This window comes from Geospiza fortis, unplaced genomic scaffold (assembly GCF_000277835.1).
Source record: "Geospiza fortis unplaced genomic scaffold, GeoFor_1.0 scaffold88, whole genome shotgun sequence".
Taxonomy (NCBI): Eukaryota; Metazoa; Chordata; class Aves; order Passeriformes; family Thraupidae; genus Geospiza; species Geospiza fortis.
In genome coordinates this window covers 1206931-1234794 of record NW_005054434.1, presented here as the reverse complement: position 1 = coordinate 1234794, position 27864 = coordinate 1206931, and positions in this window count along the sequence as shown.

Sequence of the window (27864 nt, the reverse complement as noted above, 5' to 3'; positions counted from 1 at the left end):
CTCTACCCCCAAGTTTTAGAACAAATTGCATCACATCTACTGGTGATAGCAAAAGGAGATTGTATTTCCCAAGAGTCCTTTCATTTTAAACTTTCCCAGACATGACAAATCACACTTTCAAGTATATCTGCATGAACAAATACAAATAATTATTCAACAAATCCAAAACTTCTGCATGTGTAGTTCTATCTGCACTTGGGTACAGATAAAAGTTGAGTCTTGACAATCAAGACTTGACTCCGGAACAGCCAAAATTTGATTAAAGACATCACACAGAAGAAAAAAACCCTACAGATTTTTATGTTTTCATATATTATGTTGTACATATAGTGCACTATTTTACAAAAAATTCCATTGTCTAAGTCCTTTGTGCCCAATGGTATTACCAGGTCGGGAAGTCCCTTAAAGTTCTGATTTTTTTTTTTTTCTTTAGGGCAAGGACAAAAGTAGTTACTGACTTCCTTTACTAGAAAAACAGGAAAATGAAGTTTTCAGAATAGCAATTAGATCCAAAAACCCCCTGATTTAGCAAGAGTACATTTATTACATTACTATCAAAACTGGGAGATATGTTTAGACATTTTCTTCTAATATTAGTTAGAATTGGATGTCAGCTACTCTATTTCCTCCTTTTCAAGGAGCATAACTGACTACACCTTATCTCACCCCGAGAGCCCAGTATTTAAACTGAAAATACTATTACTTTGTACTTAATTTTACTGCTTATCTTTTCTTACCCAAGTTTATTCAGTGAATCATTACATACAAGGAAGTAATTCTCATTAAACTGAAATTAGAAATTCAATCTAGAAAGTAGGAACACAAACAGCCCAAACAGAACAGCAGCTCTAGCCAGTTAAGGCTTTTATTCTGTGGTTTTAAGTATTAAAAACACATCAGAAGAATAAAAAGGTAGAGGCCTATACTAACCACTATACATTCCAAATGAAAAAAAAAGACTTGCAAACTGCAACTGGGAAAAGAGTATTTAAAAGCAAAGTTATATATTCATTGATTATTTGCACTGATAAATAATTTAGAGGAGAAACTACAACGCAAAGGTGAGCTGAAGAACAATTTTGCTCACACTAGAAAATCAAGACTCCTTATCAGCATATCCATTGTTTAGGGTTGTGCTAGCTGCAAGTGCCAGAAAGCTTTATCTGAGCAGGGATTTTCACTGGTTCAGCTAATCCAGCAGTAATTATCAGAAAATGCTCTTTTAACACATAAAGGCAGCACAATCCAGCTGGCATCCAGGGGCCTCTCCCATTGTACAAGACCAGGCTCCAAATGGAACGCGCCTTTCACTGCTCTAGATCAACACTCCAACCATTGTATTCTCTTCCCTCTCCAGCTTTTGGAAACCACCTTCTCCAGGCAACCCTGCCTCGTTTGAACCTGCATTTTGGGATGTTGCTGTCTCTCATACTTATTTCAGTGCTAAGATAACTTAAGATTTATGGCAGAGAACATTTGAGTGCTGTTTCCAGCCCTTGCTCCTAGGCTGGGGTTTTCCAGGGTCACGACACCCTTTCATGCACTCAGAGGTTTAATCTTTAAACCACACAGGGAGTGTTCTGCAGCTTCCCTCTTCATAGAAACTCTGGGAATCCTACTCTCCAACCAGGGCCCTCAGGTCTGCTTGCAAATAAGGACTTTTGAGGCAGTTTGGGTGGGGTTTTTATGTTTTATTTTTGTGGGTTTTTTTCTGTTTTGTTTTTTCTGGGTTTTTTTGTTTGTTTTGGGTTTTTCTTGTGTGTTGATGGGTGGGCGGTTTTTTGTTCTTTAACTCAAGAATATTTCCATGCTGTAGCACACACATCAGTTTGATAACATCAGCTACACACTTAACAAGATTTAGTTCTCTTCAGTTATTACCTGCCTCACAAAAGCCTTTTTTTAGGGAAATGATAGACAAGGGGATCAACACCAAACAGCATTTTCAGACTAGTTATGCATTTATATTCCAGAATACACTTTGTGATCAGCTGCTTACCTAAGGTAAGCAAACACTGCACTACCAACCCCCAAATAGGTATTTTGCAAGGAGACAGAGGGAAAACAGAAGTTTTATTACCAGCTTTATGCCATATGTGGTTATAGGTTAAAACCACAATTCAATTAGCTGGTCCCTGACATAGTCTAATTCAGTTTCCATTTCTGCATATCCAATTGTCCAAATTAATTTCTTAAAAAGCAGGCGATGAAATGTAACGATAAAATTTGGTTAATGCAATGTGACACAAAGTCAACAGAACTCAGTTGACACATCCCTGTGCATAAGATGAACAGGTAATGCTCCAGAAAACACTAACAACCTTTAAATAGGCTGCAAAAAATTACACACTTCCAACTTTTTTTCCACTGTGACCTTTTTCCTCCCCTACATCAGCATATTACTTGTGGGGGTTGTTTTGTTTATAGAGTTTATCTTTAAAAGCAAAAAGGTAAACTGCTTGTTCTCCCTCCTCCCATGCACAAAGAACAGCATTCACTGCCCCTATGAAGGACCTAAGGGCTGTGAGTCATTTGTTTTGGAAAAAAGCTCCCAAAGGCTATCAAGCAAGACTGTTGAGATAAAGCCTTTCAAGACTTACATCAGGGTTTCCCAGACACTACGTGTACCAGTAAGTGCAGACTAATCACATTTTGTCAGACTGCACACTACTCTTGAACCCATCCAGCAGCATGCCAGTCAGGCCAATGCAACCATGAGCTATCAGAAGCACATGCTTCTCCATGGAACTGTTCTTCTGCCTCTGCATCCTTGTGCAAGTTGCTTCGGAAGCAAAAGCTCATCTCTGAGTGACACATTCCAGCCCCATGAATATGCAATTCATGGTTCATTACAAGAAAGATTCATTACAAGAAGGAATTTCTTCCTAAAACTTAATTTCACCTGGAAAGAAAAGCAACCCACCTGCGTATTTTGTTAATTTAACACTTGTTTTTAAACACCAGGTTTTTGTTAATTTAACACTTGTTTTTAAACACCAGGTTGACACTGACATGAGTGCAGGGCAGGTTGGATGGGGCTCTGAGCAATCTGGTCTAGTGGAAAGTGTCAGGGGTTGGAACTGGGTGATGTTTTTCACAAAACTGGGACAATAGGAAGCAAAACCAAGCAGGGGGGACTTGGGGTTCCTATTACCAGCAAGAATGAGCAGAAAGCTCACAGAAAAAAAAAAAAAAAACAAAGCAGAAAGCTGCAGAAAGGCTGCTCCAGGTTGAAGGAGAAAAGAAACCCCAGCAAACTGGTTAGCCACCCCAGCAGCACAATGCTCTGAATCAACCAAAGTTCTGGTTTGGTTTAGGAACTTTTATTCCAGGCACCTAATCAAAGCCAGGCCTTGTCAGAAGCAGTAGTTTGGATGTCAGTAGCTGCTTTCCTTATAGTTCTGTGTCAGACCTACAGCAGCATCTGCACTCAAAGCAGGACAGAGGTTATTTAAATCCAGCTATGGCAACACACCTCCCTCCACCAGCTGGGACATCAGGCAGTGTTTTTTAACAGCTAATATCTGCTAAATTAAGTGGACACACAGAGAAGTCCACAGGAGCAAGACTTCTCAAAACAAATAACCCAAAACCAACACAAAAGCACAGGCATTTTGAAGAAAATATTCAAATGAAAAATACAATAACAAGCACCAGCATGCAGTCTTACCTCTTCCTGCCTAACAATGGCCAGAAAAGTAGCCAACACAATATAAGGGAGCATTCAAAGCAAATTGGAAAGTCTGGGAACAGAGCAAATACTATTCACAATTGCTCACAAAACACAGCATACAGTGGGACCCACCATGAGCACTTGTGTTTCCTTCACCTCCACAGCTAAAGAAACAATTAGAAAAGCCTTCAAAGAGGTAAAGCAGCACCCTGAAACACCTAAAAATACTGTTGCATCACATAAAGACATTCAGTTTATGGAACAGCCTCATGAAAAAACAGGCATGTCTTTTGTAGCGCAGTGTAAGCCCAAAGGGAACATTTTTATACTGATTTTTTTAAAAGATAAATAATTGTACTAAGTACAGATGTATCAAACAATTTCTTCACCACCATTAAGTAAACAACAATCACACTGCAAGATCTAGTGATATTAATAATAGCTTGGCCAAAACAATCCAAATAGTATTATTACTGCCAAGAGCAGAGGCTTCCTGTTGAGAGGCAAATCCACCTCCAAGTATGAAAAACATGCTCATAAAAACTAAGATTCCCAGTTACCTGTGAATGTAAGATTTACCACATTATAACCTTTTCTGTGACAAATCCATTGATGAGTAGCTTGTCATGGAATAGTGTATGTGGGGGGGAAATAAAAGCTGTAGCTACTAGTGGTCATTTGGGAATTGTTTGTAACAATCTGGTTCAGGTAATGTGGGCACAAACAAGACTACAGGGGAAGTACCACCTTCCTGCCAAGAAGGATAAAAAATCACACAGAAGTGACAGGCACTGCCTTCCATCATTAGCCAACCTGTTTAGGGCAGGGGGCAAGCACTGCATGCTAAGTATATGGTATTGGCATCTATCCATGTAATGAAAAATCTGAAGCATAAAGAAAAAGTAACTTCAGTTTGCTTTCTACAAACGTGAGCACAAAGTAGCACACTCTGGACTAGAGCAGACACACAAACTGGGAAAACACTTGGCAAGGCAGAAGCGCATCAAAAAAAGACATGGGAGTCACAAGGTTACAAAATAAAAGAGTAAAGCATTCCACACAGAGGAAAAAAACCTGAGGATGTACTAATAACATCCTCTATAAACAAGAATAACAGGAAAATTCCTCTAGCAGTAACAGCAGTGAAATACTAGAACGGACTATGAAGAAATATTGTGAAATCTCACGGAAGAGTCTGAAAAAGTTATACATGTCAAGATAGGTTTATTGGATTCTTTCTTTCCAAGCTGCTATTTTTGGAGCACCCCTGTGCACAGGCAGCCCTTAACCTCACAGAGCACACCTGCAGGCAGAAGGTGCCAGCACCCCTTTCTGACCCTGCTATGGGGAGGGACAGACCCCATCACACGAACCCCTCCAGGCAGTGATGCAATTCCACAGGTATCCACCCCGGGTGAACCCTGGCACAGGAGAGACCAGCCCTGGCAGAACAAGGTCAGGATCCAGCAGCAGAGTTACAAAATGTATTGCAGCACTTAGGTGCTGGTTTTACGGCTCCCAGAGCAGCGGGAGGCTGTCTCAGAAGGCACAGAGGAAGAATCAATCAGCCAAATGAATCTGGCTCAGATGTTCCCCGGCCATGGCTCTGCTCCCATGTCTGAGAAACACCCAAGGAGCATGCATAACTTCATTAGGATCCAAAGCTACAGCTCAACTAATTTGCAATTATGGCACCAGCTGGTGGCCCAAAGCACCGTGCTGTGTCATTTGAGCCTCCCAATGCCTGTGGCAGTAAAAAAATCCCCGATGCTTACAGTATCCCAACTTCCTTTAACATTCCAGAGACAAAGTTACATGTAGGAAATCAACTGAGCGAGGATCTAAACACTCACTTATCATAGTTTAGGAAATGAGAAGTCTTCCCTGAATTCAGAATGTCTCATCAACATAAGTGAGACACAGCTCAGCAGTGTTCTTACTGTTTTTTCTCACACTTCTCCAAGTGATTTTTATTTTGACTTATCTGCCCAGGATAAACAGTCCCTCAAATGCAGCACTGTCTAGAAATGATCCTGGTAAATTATGAGCAGGCATCTAATTAATTCAGAGTCCCAGGATAACAGATTACAGAACAAGCTCTTCATGGTTAGAGCAGAACGTTCTGCCTCCTTACCTGTGTGACTTCACAACACACAAAGACTCTCAGGTTGCTGACAAAGGAATAAACAACCTCTCCTCACCAAAAGAAGAGGGCAGTGCTTGTATAATAATGATTGTAACTCAGTGTTTCCCATCCACTGGCAGAGAAAACGAAATTATCTGTTTTCAAGCTCAAAAAGCACTATTTTTCCTAAATATTTCAGACAAGATGAAATATTTAGGAAATATTTCATATTTCCTATGAAAATGAAATAGGAAATTTGTCTCCATATAAGAGACAAATATTCCAAGTTTCAAATATTACACATGGTAGCACATGCAGAGAGACTTTTTTGGGTAGGGGGGAAGAAACAAAACAGAAGTTCTTCCTTTACCATCATAGGAGGCATTTACTATTCTGAGAACCAGCAACCTGATCCTCATAAACAATGAGGGACTGTGAAAAGTAAGGCTGAATAATCAACATCAAGTGTTATCTTTTTCTATCATTTCTGGAACCCATTAACCTTTAGCAATAATATTCCTTAAGATGAAACAAAATGAAACCAATGAATCCCTAAATGAAACCAAATTAATCCCTAAACAGTCTAGAAACAGACTCCTGGTTACAGCTCCCAACAATTTTTAATATAGTAAAACAATAATTTTGTTTTTAGTATTATTCTGTTTAAGTTTCAGTGGTTTCAATTATTAAGGTGCCTGGTGAAACTCATTCCACTGTGGTTACTCAAATGGTATTTGTTCCAGCTGATAAGAATATGCAAATTTTTTGGTCAAACAGTCTGGATCTTTATCTGTTTCTTTTAAAAATTCTGGATTACAGATGGTTTTGACAAAGTCCTGAGCATGTACAGCTTCTCTTCATGTATTGCACATGAAGAGCTTTGTACAGCTCTGCTGTCTGGAGCATCTCCCTTCTGAGGAAAGGCAGAGGGAGCTGGGCCTGTTCAGCCCTGAGAAAAGACAACACAGAGGGGATGCCAATGTCACCAATGTCTCTCAGTATCCGAGGGAGGGTGCCAGGAGGAAGGATCCAGGCTCTTCTCAGTGATGCCAGGCAACAGGACAAGAGGCAGAAACTCATGCACAGAAGTTTCACTTGAATATGAGAAAACACTTCTCCTGTGAAGTGCCTGAGCACTGGAACGGGCTGTCCAGTGAGGTTGTGAAGTTGTCCCCTTCACTGGGGACATACAAGAGCCATGTGGACACAATCCTGTGCCATCATGTGTGCTCTGGGGTGACCCAGCTTGAGCAGGGAGGTTGGACCAGATGACCCAGGGTGGTTCCTTCCGACCTGACCCATGCTGTGAAAATATTCTGCGGCATCAAGGTTGTTCTAGAAACCCAGGGATGACACAAACATTTGCAAGTGCCTGGTCATTCCAACTATGGCAATTTGTGGCTCTTCACCACCTCCAGACATGCATTGGCTTCTCAGATGCTGCAGTCCACATTCAAGCCTAATTTAACTTCCATTATCAACCACTTCAGATGTTTATCCTCCAGCTGCTACTGCTTCTGCCAGAGCATTAAGTGACAACAAATGGCCAAGCTGTCCATCTTACCAACGTCCCTGAGAAACTTGGTATCAGTTCTCCTGTGTAATTCTAGAGTCTGGATAAATTCTAACACCTTGGGACAACTCTGATAATTAAATTCAAACAACTGACCACTGAAGGCTGAACAACTATCAAAACATTCTTCCTAAAAAAGAGAGCTTGAGAATTTTGGGCTTGTGGTATTTGGTGTTGGTTCTGAAAGCAGCTTTTGCTCTCTAAAGGCCCAGCCCCTATGAGTGGTCCTTCATGCCAGGTACATAAATACATATAAAGGGTGAAGAGGAGATGTTGAACCTTCTCTCCTCCTTTTTGTAACAGATTGGTCTGAATCTGTCTGCAGAAAACCAGAGAAGAAAATAGTGCAGGAAAGTTTGCATGGATATTCTCTGTGCTAGAATCATGTCGGTGCTATCCATGCTCCCCTTTCATATACAAAGTGACATTTTTAGAAATACTGGCTAAAGGAAGCTTAGAATTAAAACTTGCACATATCAGCAAATTTGTATTTTTGAAAGTCTTGACTTCAGCATATATGGAGAGGTTATATTTTTAACAAACTGCATTAAAAAAAAACCTGTCAGACGGCACACAAGGTCTGTTTGCAGACTGACTGCACAAATTCCTGCTCTGTGCATGCCATTTGACTCAAAGTGCAATCCCAAAGACAACAGGTCTCTGTTTTTCACATACCAATTGTTGGCTTGAATCACTGAATTCATTGTCTGAGCCTGCATGACCACAGCCATAATGTAATTTAAATAAAGTTCTCGTTCCCCAAACTTTTACAAGTACTTTGAATACTTTTTTATATCATAACATCACTGATTACTCTAAAGCAGCGTCCAGACTTAAAACTATAAAACTTTGTGAGGAAACAAAAACCAGCCTACAAAGCCTCACATGCTTGATTCTAAGGCTGTTTAATAGAGCTTTCCATCAAGTCCTACACCTTAAGAGACTTGCACTTGGTTTCTGAAGGTCCTTTAGGACCAGAGGGCAAAGCACTGACTTCTCCCACTGTCCCACACCTCAGGTGCTGCCTGCAGAACCAGTGGCTCACTGCACAACCTGCAGGGCCTCTCCTGGCAGCCAGGTAACACCAGGGTGTGGCACAGCAGCCAGGACAAAAAGCTCCCTCCAGATCCTTCTCCAGCTGATAACAACCCTGCAGGATGCTCACAAAGGAGAGCTGCAATACACCAGCCCTTCCTCTGGAGAGAAAGCCACCGCATTGTTGAATTATTATTGAATTAATGCATCCTGTAGTATTAAGTGCTGTATTCCAAGTTGAATTTACTTGATGCGGCCTAGATTTAACTCACCCAAAATCTCTATGCTTACCTTCAGCTAACAATCCCATGGCATCATTTCCATTTTCATGGGAAAAAAATCTTTATTGCTGCTTAACACTTTTTGTTCAGTTCCTTTGCTGTACACACCGTGTAGAATCCCAACAGCCAAAAATGCTGTTCTTTGCAAAATTTATGCTGCAACAACAGCCAGAATCATGTCTAACCTTCATTAATATTCAGTTCTGGGTACTCCAGTGATAAAACTTAAACCAAGTGATTCAGTTATAATAGCAAGTACCTCTAGACAACATTTCATTATCAATTTGCTGTCACTGCAATTTGAGTAGGAACCCAAATTTATTGCAGTATTTTTGGATTTTAATCTAGGTTCTAGTATTATTCACCTATGAAAGCAATTAGCAGAAAAAATATTCATTTATTAAATGGCCCCAAACAAACACTGAACACCTTTTCAGTCAAGAGTTCCATTTCCCAGGACAAAAAAAAGGGCATGTGAGAAAAAGGTATGTTTAAAACACCTAAGTACACTCTGATTTTTGCAGCTAGCCATCAGCAACAATACTGCAGAGAAACAAAACAGCTGAATACAAAGTTGGGCCTCTTAATGGGATCAGAGAGGTAATGAATTAAGTTCACAACTGTTTTTAAAGGAAACACAAGGCAGAGGTTTTCTGTATCAAAAAGAGTTATCCACCTTAAAATGGGAGCTCAGTGTAAGTTATTTGTAAAGGCAACTCACTGTGGTCAGCAAATATCCTCGCTAGGTATTACCCCTCTGTGATTCTAAGAGAAAAGTAAGGCCTTTCCTGCACCATTCACTGTTCCATTTTACAATCCAAAAGAACCTAATTTGGCCTAAATTTAAATTACATAACCTCAGCTCCTTTCAATGGGAGCTTTACAACCGTAAATAAAGACAGCTTTTGGTCCTGACATGGAAATGTCATTGAATTTTGAACTAACTGGAACACAAGCACATTTCCTTATACACAGCTATGTTCTCTCTTTACAGCCAGCATCTAACAGACAAAAAAATAAGAATTCTGCTGTAGCTACCTGCACCTTCTGAGTGCTCACTACCTGTGAAGGTTTTAAACAGCATTTCAGATTCCCCACAACAAATCAGGAATTCATCACTTTCTTACCTGTACTTCAACACTAGATTGTTAACCTCTTCTATATCTAAAGCCTACAAAATTTCCACTTTCCATCACTGAAAAATTATTCCTACTCCTGTTTATGACAACCAAGGATATGAGAGAAATCAAGCTCAAAGCCTTCATTAGGGTCAGATTAAGACGTAAAACATCCAGAAATGCTATGAGAAAATTCCTGGAGTAATCCTAACCTTCACAATACACAGACTATGCCCATCCACAAATATAAGCAGTATAAATGCAATGGCCAGCGTACAACCTAAAAGAGGATTAAATTCAAGCATTTCACTAGACTTTAACCATATCATAGTTGCTGGGGTTTTTTCCAGTCAATATTTCTCTTACACAGAAAGACTCCTATCAAAGTCACAGTATATAGAGTGATGCCACCATAACTATCCTCTGAGGTCACCATGCTTCAGTTTTACAACTCTCATGTCAAGGAGATAAAGGGAAGGCAGGTTAAAGAGCCAACCTCTACTATTACACCATAAAAATCTACTGACTTTTCTCCTGACATACAAGGGTCCTGTGAATTTGAAGTTTAAGGTCTTAAAACTCACATTCCTGCATTACAGGTTCTAAGCTTAAAATTTTAATATTCCTCTGTGTCACAGGATTTCTATTCAGTTTTCTGTGCTTTGCTCTAAACACAGCTACCTAGGGAGAGCTCAAAAAAGAAAAAGCAGGGGAAGGAAAAAGAAGAACAAGCAAAACTGACCTGTAATCTGAGTAATGAACCAGGTACAACAGCAGGACAGTGACCTGGTGCAAGGAATAGCTGCAGGAAAGCCCTGTTCTTGCTCAGTGTAAATCGCACACAGGAGCTGTGCAAGTCTCAGGCTCTTCCCTCCAGCCATAAAAATTACGCAACGTGCGCTGCCTCTGTGCTAGACACACAAAGAACACTTTTATAGAAACTGTGCCATAAAAATATTACAGACTGCTGGAGCAATCACCAAAGGAACCTGTCAAAAAATTGTCAAAATGTTTAGAAAGATCTTCCCTTACTAGTGCAGACCTTTATTTGCTAAAAGGAATAAATTGGAAGGTGCTGTTTGGATACTCCAAACTCCTTCATCTGCATATCCACTTAATCCACAGTGAGGAAAAATAACAATGCCCTTTTGGTTTTAGGAGCAACATGATTGCTCCTCCTTTTCATTTTACTTGCAAAGAAATATATTCACTGTACTGTACACCATAAACCAGGCTGCTTGAAAGAAGCAGAACTCACAATGACAGGGCAAAAGGAAGGAGTTGCAAATCTGAACTTCTGATTTGGCTTCACCTAAATAAATCCCTACCACCCTAAAGGTTAAAAAGTTACATACAGAGATAGCGAATTTCTGGACTTTGTTGCTACAGGAAGTTATGGAGAGAGATAAGATCAGCAAGCTACAAAGGAATTTAGAGGAATTCATGGGTAACAGATTCTTAAAAAATAATAATAAAAGGAATCCATAGGCATGTTCCAAAACACCTCAAAACAGACAATGGATTCTAGGGTGCTGGCAGAGGGAGAGGAAAAGAGATCCCCACGGGGCTGCTGGCAATTTCTGCCCAGCAGCTTCTCCTGTTGCTGCTCTCCAGGATGGTGTATGGGACTGCACTGAGCCGTGGTCTGCCCCAGCAGGGCACCTCTCCAATTTCAGTCCATTTCTAATATTAAAATCTCTGTAGTTCACACAAAGCCTAACTCCCTCCATAGGCAGGGAATCAACGCTGGTATCTGTCTTGTTTAAATTACACATCCTGTTTTCTTCGTCTTGTTATCAAGGCAGTTAAATCTAAGATAGGAAGCAAAGTCTTTTAGATAAAAAGTCATTTGCTATTGTTTTAAGTAGTCAGAAGGAAGTCCCAGTTTAAATAAACAGCCACTCTGCCCAGGGATCACCACTGGGGAAATGCTGGCAAGCTTTCTTTTTTAATCTGACATTAATTTTAGATGTAACAGCTTCCAAACCTATTTATATTATTTCATAAGTAATCTACTGCTACACTACTTTTGATATATTTTTTATCTAATATTTCATAACAAACCAATCAACCTAAATCCAGTCCCTACAAGCCCTGCTCTCTGGTTATCAGGGAACTCCAGGAAAGCATTGCTCCATGGCCCTCTAAGAGCAGGCTGTCAGACGGAAGGAATTCAGAAAGCACAATGCAGAATAAGACTGAATTTGAGACAACTAGCAGATCTGTGAGCCCTGTGAAGAAACTGTGAGGAGGTCAACATCCAAATTTTATGCTGAAGAGAAAATAAAAGAAAAAAAGAGATGATCTCAGCAGCAAAGGAGCACGTGTTTGTGTGCTAGCAGGGCTGGTGTGTTTACAGGCAAGATGTGCCAATGTTGCCCTCATTACTATCACACACACAGTGTTTAATCTCTGTGGTAAGGAATTATCCAGGAAAAGAGCTTACACTTCCAAGAGACACTAAACCCAACAGGAAAGCTGAACCCAGTGAACTTCACAGGCCTGCAGTCCTCTGAAGAATTTTAAAGCAATCCCAACCACATAAGTTATGATCTCCCACATCTCAGCTACTAAAAGGATGGGAAGTTGGCCAATCCTATCACCTTTAACTACTCAAGACTGATACAGCAGCAGTGTCTGGCCAGACCTGCTGCAGTGTCAAAAGAGAAAAACAACTCCAGCTCCTGCTTCAGCTGGAGAGCTAACAATAGATGCAGTGCATTCCACGGATCAAATAGAGCTGCAAATAATCCCAGCATTTTTTGCCATGGTCACAGGGAGAAAGAACACAGGCTGTCAATGAAGTTCTCCCCAAACTGGGGAAATACTGGGAGAAGTCTTGGGGCTTCTGTGGCCACTTTTTAAAATGGCTTTTTATACTATTATCTCTGAAGATGAGCAAATAGATTCTAAATTGGTTTGAGCTGACCAAGCCTTGCCTAAACCATAGAGTAAGACATTCTAAAGCTAGGAAACAAAAATTCTCAATTTTAGACAATGACCTGTTTTGCAAACAAGGCACATAAAATATCTTCTTAAATGCAAACTAAATTTAAGATTGATATTTCAGTTGCAGTTTGTCCAGTTAGTCCAAATCACAGGAAAAAAAAAAACCAAAACTCTAGAGGAATAAAATGTTTTAAAAATAATTTTAATTAACATTAGAAAACTTGTTCCATTAACTTCAGAATTTTTAGGAAAAGAATGGCAAAAAAGCAGATAACTGTTTCAGACAAAAATTCTGCTTCTAATTTCTCCAAAGCTTGCAATGAAATACAATTTTAGCAAGTGCTAGGCATCACTCATCAGCACTTAGTGAAGCTCAGACAAAGCTCAGGTAAGCCTTCACAAGAACATTTCTTTTGACCAAGCATAATTAAATTCCAAAACCTTGAGCTAAGTTATTGGTAAAACACAGAAAACAAAGAGGATGGCTAAATGCCTTACACAAGCTTATAAAACACCACTACAAATCAAATCCCCTTCATCCTATTACATTTTTTGGTATCAGCTCCACAACTGCTGGGCTGTAAAGATGTGGATGCTCTCCTGCTCATCCCAACAACAGGTATCTGTAACCCTACAGGAATCACCTGGAAAGCATCCTTGGCACAAAGCTGACAGACAGACACTCACTGCCAAATGAACATTTGTTTCATTAAGAATACCACTGAGAGAGGTTTAAAATGCAAGCATCTAGTTCAGGTTTGCACTTGTGCCTTTGCTGGCCCCACTGGTTAAGGTGGGAGCAAAAGGCAGTGCTTAATTTTGGAAGGCATGTCATAATCCTGATAGGAAAAATGGCCACTTACCTCACACCTCTGGATTTTACTTAGAACAGTAATTTTAAATAAACAGTAATTAAAAAAAAAAAAAAACAAAAAACAAAGAAACAGAAAAAAACCCACTTTTGTGTGTTTTTTTTACCACCAAACACCCAAAACCAAAAAAAAAAAATCCCACAAACCAGTTAAGCTCTCTCTGTACATGGAATTTGCTGGATTTAAAAAATGGGCATTCTCCCCACTCCCACTCCTCTTCTGATCTCTTTTTCCATACTGTCTATGAAGCTTTTTAAACCTAACATCCAACAGGGAGACAACCAGTCTGAAGTTACTCACTTAAGCCTGAAGATACTCAGTGTACAGGAGATGAAAAGAATTCCATGGAAAGACCATAACTGCAAATAGCAGCTTGTTGCAACACAAAAGGAAAGTAAAATGCAAAGGTTTTCACATTTTCAAGCTGTTTTGCAGACATGAGTGGTGAAACTGTCTGTTTTTAATAAAAATTCAAATACTTTCAAATAGAAGTAAATAATCCCTGATTACCAGTTTAAAAGCTTATCCCCTAAGTGTACCAAGTAGCTACACAGAAAATTAGTATTTGATAACCCAGTCTAGCAGTATTTCCAACACTTCCAGACAATTATGAAACACAAATAAGCTGTGTACAAAGGAAACAAACCACCTGTCTCTTCAACCAGTATTTCTGCTAGGTGCAGAAGCCAGGAGCACTGCTAATTACATCGCAGCAAAATTACCTCTCATGGTACAAAGCTTCTTCAAGCAAGGTTTATTTTCAAGTAAAACATTTTGGTTTAAAAAATTATTATACTTATCAACTTTCTACTGTAGAAGAACATACTATAAATCACAAAACACTCTCTCATGCATTAGACTTCCTTAAAGGTTTCTAAACTATGCAGATTCATTTTATGACAATATACCTTGTTCTGATGAAAACATGGGATTTCTGCTGAAAGTCAGAGCAAATTTAAGATTCAGTAGAGAGCAAATTTAAGATTCTGCTACAATCTACTGCAGCAAACAACAGCCTGGGCCAGACTGAAAGGATTTTAATCAGGTGCCTGCAACAAAGTGGTAGCACAGTAAGGGAATGAAATCTGAAGCACAGTGCAGTTGTGTAACTACAGCAAGAAGAGTTTAAGGTAAAAAGAGGGTTATTCCAGCAAAAGCAACCTCCTCCTCTCTTTCAGGCTATCATCAGCAGGTTGTAGCCCAGCATTTTACACCAAAAACTGGTCCACCCTGCTTGGATCCCAAGAGGGGAATCCTTCACAAAGGAGCATTACAGGGGAGCTCACCTCACTAATTCTTTATGCTGCTTCTTAGTCTTTTTCCTGCAGTACTGTCAGAGATACCTGCAACAGATTGCTCCACACTGCTTTTTACAAAGCTCATCTTCTCAACCGTGCAAAAATTTGCAAGCTACAACCATGACTGATGACTTTTTTTTTGTATATTTTGTGTCTGCGTTTACAATGTACCTTCTCCCCATGAGAAAAACCTGAATGTCACAGCTACGAGCCTCGGTTTTCAGGAGACTGCAGTTGTTTGGCTTACACTGAACAGATACAGCTCCAAGCTGTGAAATTCAGCAACATTTTCCAGGAAAGTACTACATTTCAGCTGGTGCTCACAAGCTCAGCCCATGGAGGGATGTCAATCATGTTTGCCCATGGCCCAGTGTTACATCCAGAGGAGATGAGAGGTTTGGAATGGGGAAGGAAGAGCCTATGTTGAACTTCAATCACAAGAAAAACACCAGCACAAACTATTAGTAAAAACCTGCTAAAAGGTAACAATTGCATCTTCAATGCCACTTATGAACTAATGATGTCAAATAAGTTGAATTTCCTCCACTTCTTCTGGAGCTCTACATGAATTACCACAGAGGGCAGATGCTGTCAAATGACTTTGTTCTTGACAGCATTCACAGGGCATTTTTGTAAGAGATGTATGCACAAAATTACTGTAAGGAGAGCAGAAAGGAGATCTGAAAAACTTACTCAGACACCAGATGCTACACTCAGAGAAAATATATCAAGTGCAGCTTAGCAATGCCTGTGCTGCAGCAGAACCATGAAGAGATGGAAGAGAATTCTTGCTATCAGAGAGGACAGGAGCCCAGAAGAAGATGCAAGCAGGGTAAGAATTCTGCCTAATATTGGCATACTGGAAGAGTGACAGAAAAAACAAGTTGAGGTCTATGTTTAGATACATGCCAGTGAACAGATGCAAATCAGGATGTGACAGACTGGACAACATTCAGCCTTAGCTTCCAAATGAGGGGGACCAAATGGAGAGTAACAACTGGCAGGAGGTCTTAAGAACAGACCACAATGAGAAATTAATGAAATTGGTGAGCTCAAGCTTCAAAAGACTCAGGAGAAACACAAAGCCTCCCATACACTAGAATAGCTTCAAGGAGAACAAGCTGGTCTGTACTATCCATGGTTAGTGAGTATGGAAGCATTAATACACAGAAGGAAGATTTAAATAATGCAGTGACACAAAATCTCCAATCATAATTCAGAATGGGAAAAAGTTTCACAACAGAGGTAATACCATCTCAGATTAAAGATACATTTAAATAAGGTGCCCAAACTGCAACCTACAGACCAGAGCCTGCAGGAAAAATCTGTCTGCCCTGATGGTCTCTGGCATCATTTTTCTCTGAAGCCTCCAAAGATTTAGGCAGAGAACGTGTCCAGTTATTTTGAAAAGCTGTTCCTTGCTGATCAGAGGGTACTACAACACCTCCTTCCTTAATAACCAGGCCAACATCTGACATGTAGCCAAAACTCACAAAAGTGACCCATCTCATCATTTACTGTAGCCCAGGTGCACTTCCAGTTGTCTAAAAGGAGCCACTGAAGTGGGCTGCCCCAGCCAGGTGAATATCACCCATCTTTTATCTGTATGGCAAAGGGGAGATCAATTTAGTCCAATGCAAAGCACCTTCAGAGAAAGCCACCAGGTCCAACCTACACAAAGCACTAGGACAGCGAACAAAGTGTTCCAGTCCTGTCTTAAAAGCTGATGGATAACTATTGATGGATGCTAATTGGCTGAAGTTAGCAATTCTGATTAAGCAGAGTACAAGGAGAGCCCAGCTCCCTGGAGTTTGGGTTCCTGGCAAGCACACCTTGCTGTGATCACGCTTTGTTTCCTTCATGTGCGTGCCCTGCTAACAGGACAAGAACTCCCAAGAGTTACAGTGATTTTAGGCAACACAATCTGTTCCAAATCTACGTGCTTTTCAAATATCATGGCACATTATATTTGCCCTATTATTTCAATTTTTAAAGAACATGAAAAATTACACTGGATTCTGGTTTAAAAATAAACTCCAAAGTTAAAAAAAAAAGTCCATGGGTTAAGAGCACTGCAAAGTTCTGGTTGCTTATATATGAAGGAAGGAGCGACTTGCAGTTGTAAAACCATTAAAAAGTCTTAGTTACATACTTACTCCTCTCACCCCTCCCACCTTTTTTCTCAGACTGCCTCTGACTTTGGATAGATGAACTGAGGAGTAAACGAACAGCTAGTAGGTTTCTTCATTATTCAATGTGTAGTGACGTTTTTTGCACATTAATCAAAACTTGTTCTGAATACCAAATTCAGAAGTTATTCACAGTTTAAGCACAGTGTCATAAAATATAGCATTTGAGAGCTTCAAACTTGAGCACAGCTTCTTTTTAAGAAATTAGCAAAAGTTGGGAATTAAAGGAGAAACAGACAAGAAGTTGTTTCCTCCATGGGAGGGCTGAAGCACAACAGCTGGTGCACCCAGTCCTCTGATATTGCTCATTTAATCCAAGATGATCTAGGAGCCTTTGTCTTCAGTGGCCATCTAAGATTCTCTCTGCTTTGAAGGACTAAGGTAGATGCTGAATAATTTAATGTTTTGACAGATCAGGCCCACAGTGTTAAGTTAGGCAGTAAGAAAACAAGCTGGGACACAGCTAATGAACACCCCTGACAACTCTCAAGCAGCACCAAAGGACAGGAATTCTTTGAAAAACAAGAAGCAGTCAGTGCTTGCAGAAAACACTGAGTCCATGAAATCATCTTACCTTCAAGCAATTCCCTATCTCATTCATTAGAGACTTTCCAACCTCTGCAACAGAGAAAGACAAACTAAAAAACAAACAAACAAAACAAAGCAGGCTTCAAACCCCCATCTATTTCTAGCTGCAAACCAGAATCTATTGTAGGGGAGGAAAAACTAGCATAAAACCATCCACATGCTCCAACATCCTTTTTGAGATAATTCTGCATACAGGTATTAATTAATGACCAAGAACTAGCAGGGTATCACTTACACACAAAGATTGTACTGATTTCTTTTCAACAGCCAGACAGAACTTTGGACCACTGGTATCAAACCTACAAGATTTCCCCCAACTTAATTTCAATTTGGGGGGGAAAGATGATGGATAGGAAAAGCTGACTGTGTTGTCATAGTCCTATTATAGCAGCATAGCACTTGAACCTAACTTTTAAATGCTCTTTGTTCTATAATCACTGTTTCCAGAATATCCACTTTCTACTCTGAGTTCCTTCAGGATTTACCTAAGCAGCCTGCCAGCATACCACTTAAAACTTACAGCTCAAATTTCCCACCTTCCTGGGTATATTCTACAACTTCTCCACCTACACACTAAAATAAGTTCATTTCATTAAAGTTACAGATGAAAATATTATTTTCACAATTAAATTTCATTCTGCCTCCCTTCTCAAGAAGTGGAGACATTTTTACTAATTCCTACAGTTTCATTTTTACAAATTCCTACTGTTTCCTGTGCCAAAAGATAGAACTAAAAGAAGCCATCACAGCATTGAAAGTCACAAGCAGTTTTTTTATTCTCATCCAACAGCTGTGCAACAGAAGCAGAGATCCCTCTTCCCAAAACAGAAAGCAAAAAGGCCCCAAGCATCCCCATCCATGTATTTAAATCATTTCTGTGACAGAGCTCAGGTTTGATCTCACCAAATGCCCTAACAATTTTTTAGGTTGCATCAAGTTCTCTTTGTGTACACAAATGTTTTTTATTGGGCCTTCTTGAGAACAGGCACACAACTCCCTGGCACTGAGGTCTGAATTAAGCATCAGACTACCAGAAAGGCATTTGTGTTACTAAAGGCTGCTTGCTCAATGATGCTTTATAGATTAGAGACACCCCCTTGGCAAAACAAGCAAGAGAACAGTACTGAGAGGTGTTTTGAATCTTTTCCTAGCTTTACTTCAACTCTTCCTTTTGGTTTCTTCTTTATTAAGAAGCTACATGTAAGTACATTTACTACAGTATTTTTTAAAGAAAAGCTACTTTCAAATCCGCTTCAGATTTAAAGAGATGTTAGACAGTTCTAAGAGCAAGAAAGAGACAGTATTTGACCTGCTAATTTGAATATCTACTTAATTTCAGCTTAGATTTTGTGAATTGTCCTTCAAAACCCACACGAAAATTCAGAAAACTGACTAAAATGAGATGGTTCCATAGTATAAACATCATGCCTGAGACACAATGCATATGTTACAAAACCACAGTATTACAAATCCTCAGCTTCCCAGTTTCTCTATTTCAGACATCTATACTGCTTGACAGATTTTGAAGCAAAGATCAAATTAACATCCTCCCAGATTTCAAATATTACTTTTGCCTTGTTTTCCACTACAGAAGACTAACTAGATTATAAAATAATGCCTTACCAGATGTTGTCATTTGTCCATTACTTAATTACTGCTTCCAGAGCCACAGAGGGTAATTTTCCCAAACACGCTCTAAACATTTATTCCAGAATCCACTGAAAGCAAATGTGCAGAATTCAGATGCTGACACTGGTTGGGTTTAGCACTGGAGGGAATGGGGAGGTAGGCAGAGGAGGTATGAACATATTCAAGTATTAACATTAAATCTAATAATTAAAAATTAACCAGATATTTTGACTGAAAGATTCAGATGATGCCATCTGCATCACGTATAAAGGTTTTCACAATCCACAGCCCAATCATCTTTCTCCCATATAACGAATTTCTCCCTTTTGAAGTGTTAACATGTTGCCTGGCAATGCCATCCCACCTCGGGGAAGATAACCAGCAGCCCTTTTTTGTCTGCCTGGAAGCCTGATTGTGTTGCACAGGTGTCCCATCCATGCAAACAAAGAGAGGCTCTGCAAGTGCACTGACGTCACTGCAGCCCCAGAATAGCAGCTCCAATACACATTTCATACTCCAGTGCTACAGGAAACCAGAACCATCCCCTCCTGCTAAAGTATAAAATGAACGGGCACAGATATGTGCTGGGAATACCAATTTAATATATCCTGTACTAAGTGACATTCTGTTTGTTGCATAGCAACAGGAATCTACTGCAGAAAAACAATATGGAACTTTTTTTTTTCCCCCCCACTTGCCAAGCTACAATTAACCCCAGGTCTTCCTGAGAAACAGAACATCCACAGCATAAACATTACCTTTGTCACCAGTTCACCAAAGATGCCATCTTCAGCATTTACTCTGTTCTATATTAAAATGATTTTGTGCATTTAAGTGGCTGGAGGGTAGGGTGCTGCCAAGAGAAAATTCCCTGCTGCAGTGCACATGGCCAGCAATATTTTAATTCTTTAATAATGACCAATAAAAAGTTCTTAGATGCACAAAACTTCCATTCTTAAGCATGAAATGCTTTTGTCATTTTACAATATTTCTGACATTGCTATGTAAAAAAAATTAAAGCACTCAGATTCTGAAAGAAAAGCCTGTGGCTTTATTTCCAAATGGTTTTGCTTTGTTTTGTTTGGGGGATTGGTTTTGTGTTACAAAATATAAAAAATGAGCACCTACCCAAACTACTTTGAAGTTAAAATTAGTTTATCTTCAGATTTCATAACAATGTATGCACACCTAAACTCTGTGCCTCTTCATGGCAAAGTTTTCTGTAAGACAGTAAGAATTGCACAAGATTTCCCCATGTTTCCAAAAGAACAAGAAAATCACAATCACTCAAGAGGCTGGGAAATTGATACATCGATACATCATAAATTATACAAAAATATGCAGCAGCAAATTGGAGAGAATCCTCTCTCAGGTTTTTGTTTCTTTGCTAGTTCTTTCTTAAACACCCTCCCCATTCCAAGACAAGACCAGGCTAAGCTCACAGAGTTACAACCAAAATACCTGGTAAGTGGGCTGTGGGGTGAGCCTAGACCCTTACAGCCACCCCAAGCACAGACACACTCAAGGCCCAGGAGGTTAGCTCAATCCAAGATGAAAAAATGTGAGATTTCAAAGACATAGATTCAAAATCTGGGGAATGCTGAGACTGGTAACACATAAATACACCAAAGCTGCAAGCATTCCTCACATGAACAGTCTTCATATCAAGGTTTTCTTTTTATTGTTGGGGCAGGGAACACTACAAGAGGAGAGGTCTCTTGCTTTGCATCCATCTGCCCTGAGAAAAGGAGGCATGGAAATTCAAGGCAAGATATCCAGGGTACTCAGAATTGGCTTAACAGTACACTCCTCTATCCTGTGGTAACTGGGGATTTCAACAGGGAAAGTAAAATACTACTATTAAGTGTTATTAAGCATTAGTCATGTCTAAAGATGCAAGCCTTGCAATGCAATCCACTTCTATCTGCATCCTACAGATTTACTACACAAAAGTCACACCAGTGACCAAGACTGTGTCTTCACAAAAATAACAAACATGTGCTCTTTAAAGAAGGCATTCCAAGCATCCTTTTACCCCAATGGTTTCCAGTAGTCAGATGCTTCAAAGGAAAATATATCTTCATGCTTTAGATGGAAACAGTGACATTTGAAAAGTATTTTCACAGGTTTACTTTCTGACATTGCTCTCTGCAATGCAATCTCCACTTCCTTTATGCAGACATCATCCTTGTAGAGTAATACAAAAAACAAATTGCAGTTTAAATAGATCCTACAGCTGCTAACCTGTTTTCAAGCACCCAATTCCTTAATCTCTGAAATAAGAATTACACCAAATATTGCTATGAGGTCAGACATCAAAACTATGAGCTACCTATAAAAAAAATAAACCACACAGTAACATTTACCTGTATCTGCAACAAACCACACAGTACAAAATCTCCACATGATGTCTCCAAATAATTGAGCAACTTTCTGAGGAACTCAGCCTTTGGGTGTGTGAAATTGCCCGTGTCCTGTTCCCCACCACTGCAGCAGGAGCACAGACCTGTTCTATCAGTGACTAAGAAAGGTACACAAAATAAAAGGAATACCCTTTGCTTTCAAAGTCACCTTTATAGTATGCCAAAGAAAAAGCTTGAAGCCACCCTATTCCTCCAAACTTTATGAACAGACTACTCAAAGACACTGCCAGAAAACAAAATCAAACCCCTGAGTGCAGCAGTCCAGATTTCTTCACCTCACAACTGGATGCAAGGTCAGATGTGAAGTGCAGCAGAAATCATTCTGAGGATAATTCATGTATGATGCAGTTAACACAGCTGATCACCAAAGCAAAGGCTACTGGACTCATCCCACCACACTGTGAAACTAGAACAATGGTTCCACCACAATCCTTCAGATTGCAGCATGAGATCTTGAAGATGCAAAATCTATTTGACTGACTTCTTTTATGTGTTTACTGCTTTGGTCTTCTTGCTCAATCCCAAAGTAAACATTTTCATCCAAAAGCCACTACTGTGTTTCCACTCAGTAGTGAAAAACCCAAGGAAACCACTGAAATGGTACAAAACCTCATTGTCAATTACTCTCCAAAACACGTAACACTGAAGAAGCAGCTGAACAACTTGTGTTAAAGTTCAGACAATTACTACTCAAGTGCTCTAATCATTCATCTCCTCATCCTCCTACTCATGATTAGACACAGGTTCCCTGCTCATTTTCCAAAATGGACCTCTCTCCTCAGCCTCCTCTTCGTGAGAACAACACTGAGCTGGAAAGTTCAGTCTTCCCTCAGCCCTGGAACCGCAGGCTCTAACCAAGGGGGGAAAGCACTACCAGAGACTAGGGACAGAACTACTGACTCCAGACCAGATGGTTCATATCTGACTGGAAAAGTCCTGTGCTCCAAAAATGTTTATTTCATATACATACATCAGACACCTCCTGTACCATCCTCCTGTTCTACTCACACCAATGTGATTCAACTAAGTAGATCGGTGTATAACAAGAAATTGAAATATAAAATAATCTCTGACCATATTCAGAGATTTCTATCAAAGCAGAAGTATTCTCAAGTAGGAAAAAAAGTACCTCTAAACATAATTTTTTAAAAAATAAGTCAGTATTTCTGCTAGAGTAGTACATAACAAAAACCAAACCATACCTGTTCTTAAGCAGCACGTTCAGTGATGAAACTTACACATACAAATGGTAAACTTCAATACTGCTCCTTCTCCTAGTGCTGTCATTCACTATTTTGATTCATTACCTCTGCCAAAATTAGGCTCATTTGGATCAGGTTTCCCTGTTTGGTCAGTCTGGCCACACCATCTATTTCAAACAATAGGTAACTATGTTTATTCTGAAGTTGTGAAGTTCATTTACCATCATCCACAGTAGCCAATTGCAGATCTCTAAACACAGGCTTTGCAAATGCGCTCAAGAACACAATACAAGTTTTCTAGGAAATCTTCACTGTGTACAGTTTTAAATACAAATTCAACAATATTAAAGAAAAAAAAAATCAGTTTTATTAAACTTAGGCTGGGTACTCTTAAAGAAGAGCCAGCATTGTTTAATGGACTAAGGCTTGCCAAATGGATCATACATTTTCCTCAAATACCAACAAGAGTTCAACACAGGAGATATAATAAAAGGTGCACACATCACTATGCACTGTTTATAGAAGACTCTTTTATAGAAGCTTTTAAAAGAAAGCAAAGGGCAATGAGATTTTTATAGAACAGGAAAATACAGGGAGAAAACAAGTTTTCAAAATGAGTAGCAGTGTATAGTGTTCATTGTAATGCATTATTGACATGAAAAACATACACTAGCTAGAAAAGGAAAATTCTTGCTCATCTGGAGCTGGAAGCTTGGAGCCTGAAAAAAGCCACATATTCAACATAAGTTATTGGAAGAACTAGTGATTTTAGGCAGCAATACTGCCAGGTTCAATGCCCAGATTTACTCAGAGCATATGCTTAAGTGACATTTGCAAAGCCAACCAGAAAGCTGAAAGGAACCTAAAACTACCAACCACCTCTTCCCACCAGTGCCAGTAAAAATACCACTAATGCAGAAGTATTGAAAGTTTTGTTGGAAATACATGAACTACAACAGAGTCTTAAATCATCTTTCCATTTAGTACTTCCATTTTCAGTCCATACGACAGGAAAAAAAAATGCAACTTAATGGAAATCTCCGCAAAATATAAAGTTCTAGCAGACATGACCACTTACAAAGACATACTGGTCTACACAACTGAAATAGAAAAGTGTTCACCAGGAGCCAGATGGGACCACAATAAAACTCTACCTAACTACATGCCCTTCAAAGCATTTCAGTTTAAAAGCTGCTTTCACTGTATGGTAACCAGCAATAAACTGACAGAAATCAGCTAAACTACATTTTAGGAAACTGCTTTAAGGACATACACAGAACTTTATTTCCTCTAAAAAGAAAATTTAAATCTTTCTTTACTTGCTATAAAACTGCAACTAATGCATAATAAAGGCCTCAGCTATATCAAAGATTACTCTTGCTCTTTCACCATTCTGCTTAATTCCAGGTTTTAAAAGTTCTCTTCTGAACTAGATACCAAGTATACTTCAGCAAACAACAACCTTGCCTTACCTTCTGTGTGGAATTTGCAGTAAGCATAGATTATTTTGTAATCCAGTTCAGGAAACAGAAATTTCAAATTTGTGAAGAAAAGACAGTGAAGAACAATTTCAAACAAAACCCTTCCAATTGCATTTGTGCTGCACACTAGAAGTTTAAGAGTTATTTCTGGCAGCACACCAGTCCAGCAAAGCAGCATTTCTGTATCACCCTCTTGAGTGCAATCAGTTTCCACTTCTTTCTCCCATCCTTCACCTGGTGTCAGCACCTTTCTTTACCATAATAAAAAAAAAAAAAGTAAAAACACACAACACAAACTCACACACTTAGCAAAGAAGCAGACCAGTTCTGGATTAAACTGAAATCGTTTTTACTATTCTTCTTTTACATAAAACAGCTTTGCCTGGAGAATTTTCAATACGTGAAACTAAGAGCAGATGATTTCTTTTGCCTGAATATTGATGGTGTTTTCTTTTAATGAGCCTTGCCCGAAGATTACTCACAGAGACAAGAGAGTTGTACTTCAATTCCTCACATTAACTTGTGCATTGATTCCACAAACATGTGCTTGTTACCAGCAGTTCAGCTGGAAAGACTAATCCAAAAAGTACTGACACATCATCTCACATTCTCACATCCCACTGAACAGCCCCCTGTTCTCCACCAGGCTGTCACCAGCATTTGGGCAGGAGCCCCAGAGAGACGGCACATCACCTCCCCAGCAGCAGTTCCTAAAGCTCCCATAAGTGCCCACAGAGCCCTAACATCAGGAGCAGCACATAACACCATCACAGGCTGGCAAGCACAACATCCCCATCCTCTTCTGAAGCCTTTTAACATTTATCATGAAACAGCTGCGGTGAAGGAGACTTAAAATACATGATAGCAGCGAAAAAGTTTGGCAATTAGAAGGATAATTTATTACGAGTATTTGAAGTAAAATTCAACATTTTCCTCTGTAACCAGTATTGCTATGGAGCATTTTCAAATCAGACTCAATTACTTAGACTCACGTTTTTATTTCTCATGTTAGAAAACTTCAAAGGTAAAATAAGGTGGTGCAGCTATTTCTAAAAGGGGAAAAAGTTTCTGTATATTATCCAACCAAAAAAGCTCCACATAAACTAAGCTCTTCTCCAGGTTAGTGAGAACCCATGGGAAGTTTGGGCAGGAGAGGCACAGCAGGGACACAACAGTGGCTCCTCACCTGCAGGTTTAAATACAGGCAGGTACAAAAGCAGCTGCACTCCCACATTAATCCCAAGGGAGATTCTAACAGCCCAGGAACACAAAGTAGTTGTATCGAATTCCCAAGGACTGGCAGGGCAAGGTGGGATGGGAGAGCAAGGTAGGCACCAACAAATAACACAGCTGACAGTTCAGTCTCTGCTACATTTCATTTGAGCTACGACTAGAAATCAATTTTTTACTAATTGAACACAAAAAGCACATATCTTCTGCTCTCTCTCACCACTACAGCACTCTTAAAACCTAAACATGCCGGGATGTTTAAAGAGCTGGCACATGGATTTCTCCACTGCTGAGTGGAAGCAGGCATGAACTGTCAGAAGCAATTCTAGATGAAAGGTCAAAGCAAAGAAGGGAATAATATCTGTTTCACAAAATACATTTGCTCTCTCTAGTAATGAAAGCAAATGACTCTATCCAGTGGTTCAATAACCTACTTCTAGAATAGTTCCACATGAGCTGCCCTGGCATGGCAAGGAGCAGCCCTCATTACAAAGTATTTCCAATCACATGCCTGAGGCACAGCCCAGAGACGTCACTTAGGGCAAAGCATCCACCGAAACAGGTGCTGGGAGAAAAATGTTTCTGCTTTTTATGGAAGTGGAGAAAAAAGCCTTTTAGGCTAGAGTGGCCTGAAGCAGGATGCCAACTAACCCGCTCTTGTTTTCTGACCTCCAACAGCACACATGAAACCCTGAACCAGAGTCAAGAAAAAACTTGTACATGCCCTTCCAGAGAGCATTCCTGAATTATACACACTCCCAGACTGTTTCTAATTTTTAGAGGCTGACAACATAATTGCTGAGATGGTCATAAATAGCTTGGTCTAAAAAAAATTGGATTCTCATTCCTGCACTCTCCATTCACAGGGCAAATTTTTAAAGATTTATACTTTTACTATCAAAATAATTCACTAAACTATCCCGAGGCCCTGGGGGCAAAACAGCTGTCAGATCCCATATCAGGTGGGCAGAAACAGCCTGTCCAAAAATTACTTGCAACTGTCACAAATAAAGTGCAAGCTAAAGACCACACTTCTATCAGACAGATGACTCAGTCCATCTGTTAGTACACTTAAGAACAAGGAAAGTAACCTGAATTTTTGTATCCACCTGAAAAAAAAAAACCCTGCCCACACCACCAATTTTTCTCTTGAGATACAAGCAATTTTAGGAACTGTATTGCTTGCAGTTATGCATATCCAGTCTAATTTAACTGCCTGCTTGCACTTCCAACATTTTGTCAAATATTTCTCAACTAAATTAAGCCTCCTATTTCAAATACACCATTCAGGCAAGTATTAAAACCAAAGGCACAATTCCAAAGAGTTACCTTACGTATCCAAGAATAACTTAATGTCACCATCAAATTGATGGCCTTGCTGCTGTGCTGTTTCACCACCTTAAATAACTGCAGTTATTGCAGCAGACTGAACTGTACTATTGTCTCCAATCGTGCTCTTGTGTACCCACTTTCCTGGAAACCCCAGGAAATGTGTGTGGGTTCCTTCAAGCATTCCTAGCCCTAATGGAGGTACATGTTTTGTTGCTTGTGCTGTGGGCTTTCACTCAGTGAACACTGAGTATGGGATTAGTTTTCTTAACACAACACTTAAAATACAATGAAGGCTTACCAGCCCAGGCATAAAAAATGCTGACTTTTAAATAATAACGTGAAGTGCATTCTGTAGCAATATATTTGAGCAGAAAAGCTGCTGATTTTAAGTAAATGGAAATTTCAGCGTGGCTTAGAGTCCACAAATTTAGTTACCTTTTTGGCTTGAAAACACAAGTGAGAATATGACATGACTTTTCAGAAAAGGCAAAATCTATAGTGATTTAGCTGTTTGCCCTATCTAAACATGGAATGAAATTCACATACATATGATATAGTATACAGTATATAGATGGGCATAGTAGTCCCTCATAAACACAAAGTATTATATTGGGCTCTGGAAAGACTCAAATTTAAAATTTCTTTGAGATACTGTTTCTTTCCCAGTTCTTGGGAACTTGGGTAATGAAACCCGACTAAGCAGCGTGCTTTCTGACCAGCACACTAATGAAAAACAATTCTTTCCCACACAAAGAAATGGATGTAGTAATCCCAAGAGAAGGCTGTACAGTTTGATTTTTTAGAAGTCATGATCTTGTAAAGCTCATTTGTTTTTATTGGAGTTAACAATCAAAATGAGCCTGATA